This window comes from Ursus maritimus (genome assembly GCF_017311325.1).
Source record: "Ursus maritimus isolate PB19 chromosome X unlocalized genomic scaffold, ASM1731132v1 scaffold_X1, whole genome shotgun sequence".
Taxonomy (NCBI): Eukaryota; Metazoa; Chordata; class Mammalia; order Carnivora; family Ursidae; genus Ursus; species Ursus maritimus.
In genome coordinates, this window is record NW_024423319.1 from 64,193,836 (window position 1) to 64,199,292 (window position 5,457).

The window sequence follows — 5,457 nt, forward strand, 5'->3', positions numbered from 1 at the left end:
CCTGGAATCCACCAAAAAATTACTAGAAGTAATAAATGAATTCAGTAAAGTTGCATGATACAAAATGAATACCCAGAAATCCACTGTTTCTATACACTAATAATGAAGTAGCAGAAAGAAAAATTAAGAAAACAACTTTATTTGTACTTTTCCCCCAAAGAATAAAATACCTAGAAATAAACAACCAAAAATGTGAAAGTCCTGTACTCTGAAATCTATAAAACACTGATGAAAGAAATTAAAGATGACACAAATAAATGGAAAGATATTCCATGTTTATGGATTAGAGGAATTAATATCATTAAAATGTCCACACTACCCAAAACAATCTACACATTCAATGAAATCCTTATTGTTTCTCTCTCTTTCTGCTGCCATCTTGGTTCTGCCTTTCCTTCACAAAATGCATGGTGAAGCCACAGAAACCATCCCTACTACAGAGTAGGAGTTGCCACAGTTCCAGGCTGAGACAGGATTTGGACCAGAATATGACAGTGATGAATCATACCAGAGCTCAAGGAACAGGATTCCACACAGGCAACCACACAACAAGCCCAGCTGGCAGCAGCAGTGAAATCGATGAAGAACCAGTCAGAAAAGCAAAAACAGAGCTGGAATGAAAAGAAGGCATGGAAGGTATGTTCAAACTGGGTCCTCAACAGGTTATGAGAGTCACTATGTAGAAATTAAAGAATATCCTCTTTGTCATCACAAAACCAGATGTCTACAAGATCCCAGTTTCTGATACCCACATAGTTTTGGGGGAACCCAAGATGGAGGATTTATCTCAGCAGGCACAACTAGCAGCTGCTGAGAAATTTGAAGTTAAAGGTGAAGCTGTCTCAAATATTCAAGAAAACACACAGACTCTCTTCAGTCATATTATTAGCTATTATTATTTCTATGCATTGATTTTGTATCCTGCCATGTTGCTGAATTGCTGTATGAGTTCTAGCAGTTTTGGGGGGGAGTCTTTTGGGTTTTCCACATAAGGTATCATGTCATCTGCAAAAACTGAGAGTTTGACTTCTTTGCCAATTTGAATGCCTTCTACTTCTTTTCTATACACTAACAATGTCACTGAAGAAAGAGAAATTAAGGAATTGATCCCATTTACAATTGCACCCCAAGCCATAAGATACCAGGAATAAACCTAACCCAAGAGTTAAAGGACTCGTACTCTGAAAATTATAGAACACTTATGAAAGAAATTGAGGAAGACACAAAGAGATGGAAAAATATTCTATGCTTATGGATTGTAAGAATAAACATTGTTAAAATGTCTATGTTACCCAGAGCAATCTACACATTCAATGCAATCCTTATCAAAATACCATCAGCATTTTTCACAGAGCTGGAACAAACAATGCTACAATTTGTATGGAACAAGAAAAGACCCCAAATTGCCAGGGGAATGTTGAAAAAGAACACCAAAGCTGGGGACATCACAATGCCTGACTTCACACTATACTACAAAGCTGTGATCATCAAGACGGCATGGTATTGGCACAAAAACAGACACATAGATCACTGGAACAGAATAGAGACCCCAGGAATGGACCCTCCATTCTATGGTCGACTAATCTTTGACAAAGGAGGAAAGAATATCCAATGGAAAAAAGACAGTCTCTTCAACAAACAGTGCTGGGAAAATTGGACAGCCACATGCAGAAGAATGAAACTGGACCATTCTCTTACACCATACATAAAGATAAACTCAAAATGGATGAAAGACCTAAATGTGAGACAGGAATCCATCAAAATCCTAGAGGAGAACTCAGGAAGTAATCTTTTTGACATTGGCCACAGCAACTTGTTTCAAAGACACATCTCTAAAGGCAAGGGAACCAAAACCAAAATGAACTATTGGGACTTCATCAAGATAAAAAGTTTTTGCACAACAAAGGAAATAGTCAACAAAACTAAAAGGCAACCTATAGAATGGGAGAAGATATTTACAAATGATATTACAGAGAAAGGGCTGGTATCCAAGATCTGTAAAGAACTTCTCAAACTCAACAGCCAAACAACAAATAATCCTGTCAAGAAATGGGCAGAAGACGTGAACAGACACTTCTCCAAAGAAGACATACAACAGACACATGAAAAAATGTTCCACATCACTTGGCATCAGGGAAATTCAAATCAAAACCACCTTACACCAGTCAGAATGGCAAAAATTGACAAGGCAGGAAACAACAAATGTTGGTGAAGATGTGGAGAAAGAGGAACCCTCTTACACTGTTGGTGGGAATGGAAGCTGGTACAGCCACTCATGAAAACAGTATGGAGGTTCCTCAAGAAATTAAAAATAGAGCTACCCTACAGCCCATCAATTGCACTACTGGATATTTACCCCAAAGATACAGATGTAGTGAAAAGAAGGGGCATCTTCTTCCCAGTGTTCATAACAGCGATGTCCACAATAGCCAAACTGTGGAAGGAGCTGAGATGTCCTTCAAGGGATGAATGGATAAAGAAGATGTGGTTCATATATACAATGGAATATAACTCAGCCATCAGAAAGGATGAATACCCACCATGTGCATCAACATGGATGGAACTGTAGGGTATTATGCTAAGGGAAATAAGTCAATCAGAAAAAGACAATTATCATATGGTTTCATTCATATGTGGAATATAAGAAATAGTGCAGAGGGTCATAGAGGAAGGGATGGAATACTGAATGGGAAGAAATCAGAGAGACAAATCATTAGAGACTCTTGACTCTGGGAAACAAACTGAGGGTCACAGAAGGGGAAGTGGGTGGGGGGATGAGGTAACTGGGTGATGGGCATTAAGGAGGGCACATGTTGTTATGAGCACTGGGTGGTATATGCAACTGATGAATCATTGAACACTACATCTAAAACTAGTGATGTACTATGTGTTGGGTAATTGGATTTATTTGTGTGTGTGTGTGTGTGTGTACTATGATTGATTTTATTTTATTATTTTATTACTTTATTTTTTCAAAATAATTTTTAATTATGTTATGTTAGTCACCATACAGTATATCCTTAGTTTTTATGTAATGTTCCATGATTCATTATTTATGTATAACACTCAGTGCACCATGCAATATGTGCCCTCCTTAATACCCATCACCGGCCTATCCCAGTCCCCACCCCCTTCTCTTCTGAAGCCCTCAGTTTGTTTCCCAGAGTCCGGGGCGGGGGGGTAAACAGAAGGGGGAATGAACCATGAGAGAATCTGGACTCTGGGTAATTGGATTTAAATTAAAATAAGAAAAGACACATTGTACAAGAGGAGTGTTAAGAGGAAGAGGTTGATGAAACAGGTGTAGAAATTAAGGACATAGAATTGATCATGTCACAAACAAATATGTCAAGAGCAAAAGCATTCCAACCCCTGAAGAACCACAGTAATTATATTGTAAATGCTATTATGGAACTAACAATGTAACCATCTGAAAACGAGGCCTGTCTTTTGGTGTTTCAAAAGAATAACTGCAGCTAGGTTTGAAATTTATACTATTTCTGTCATTAATAAATTTATGGCTTCCTGTTGGATGAAAAAAAAGGAATCCCAATCAAAATGCCAACAGCATTTTTCACAAAACTAGAACAAATATTAAAATTTGGTGGAACCACAAAAGACCTCAAATAGCCAAATCAACCTTGAGAAAGAAAAACAAAGCTGGAGGTATCACAATCCTAGATTTTTTTAATGATTTTTTATTATATTATGTTAGTTACCATACAGTACATCCCCGGTTTCTGATGTAAAGATCGATGATTCATTAGTTGCGTATAACACCCAGTGCACCATGCAATATGTGCCCTCCTTACTACCCATCACCGGCCTATCCCATTCCCCCACCCCCCTCCCCTCTGTAGCCCTCAGTTTGTTTCTCATAGTCCATAGTCTCTCATGTTTCATTCCCCCTTCTGATTACCCCCCCTTTCTTTATCCCTTTCTTCCCCTACTGATCATCCTAGTTCTTATGTTCCATAGATGAGAGAAATCATATGATAATTGTCTTTCTCTGCTTGACTTATTTCACAATCCTAGATTTTAAGGTATACTACAAATCTGTAGCAATCAAAAAAGTATGGTACCGGCACAAAAATAGACACATAAATCAGTGGGACAGAGCAGAAAGCCTAGAAATAAACCCACAATTATATGGTTAATTAATCTTCAAAAAATGAGGCAAGCTTATGCAATGGGAAAAAGACAGTCTCTTCAACAAATGGTGTTGGGAAAACTAGTCAGCAAAACGATGAAACTGGACCACTTTCTTTTTTGGGGGGGACCACTTTCTAACACCATATACAAACATAAACTCAAAATGGATTAAAGACCTAAATGTGAGACCTGAAAACATAAAAGTCCTAGAAGAGAATACAAGCAGTGATTTCTCTGACACCAGCAGTAGCAAAATTTTTCTAGATATGTCTTCTCTGGCAAGGGAAATAAAAACAGAAATAAATTACTGGGAATACATCAACCAACAGAAAAAGCTTCTGCGCAGCAAAGGAAACCACCAACAAACCAAAAAGGAAACCTACCAAATGCATGAAGATATTTGCAAATGATATATCTAATAAGGAGTTAATATCCAAAATATAAAACGAACTTATACAACTAACAAAACAAAACAATTTGATTAAAAAATGGGCAAAGTACCTGAATAGACATTTTCCCCAAGAAGATATACAGATGGCCAGCAGACACATGAAAAGATGTTTAAGATCACTAATCATCAGCGAAATGCAAATCAAAACCATAGGAGATATTACCTTACACCTGTAAGAATGGCTAAAATAAAAGAGAAGAAATAACAAGTGTTGTCAGGAAGTGGAGAAAAAGGAACCCTCATATACAAAACAGTATGGTACTGTTGGTGGAAACGTCAATTGGTACAACCACTATGGAAAACAATATGGAGGTTCCTCAAAAAATTTAAATAGAAATACTGTATGATCTACTAATCCCACTGTTGTTTTTATCAAAGTAAAACCCAAAGTAAACAAAAGCACTCATTAAAAAAAGATATATGCACCACAATGTTTATTGCAGCATTATTTACAATAACCAAGATAAGAAAGCAACTAAGTGTCCATCAATAGATGGATGGAGGGGAGCCTGGGTGGCTCAGTTGGTTAAGCAGGATAATAGATGAATGGCTAAGGCTGATTTTATATATATATACACACACACAGGCACACACACATACATATACACACACATACACACACACACACATATATATACATATATACACACACATATATATACATAGGTATAAATATGTGCACTTGATTTTTATATATATATAAAATATATTTTTTTCTATATATATTTTATATATATATAGAGAGAGAGAGAGAACAGGTTGAGATCATGCTATTTGACACACATGGATGGATCTAGAGAGTATTATGTTAAGTGAAATAAGTCAGACTGAGAAAGACAAATGCAATATGATTT

General features: G+C 36.8%; 1 pseudogene; it reads left to right on the forward strand.

Moving 5' to 3' along the window:
- Window positions 1-403: 403 nt before the first annotated feature.
- LOC103675815 lies at window positions 404-3,426 on the forward strand (annotated as a pseudogene).
- Window positions 3,427-5,457: the final 2,031 nt, after the last annotated feature.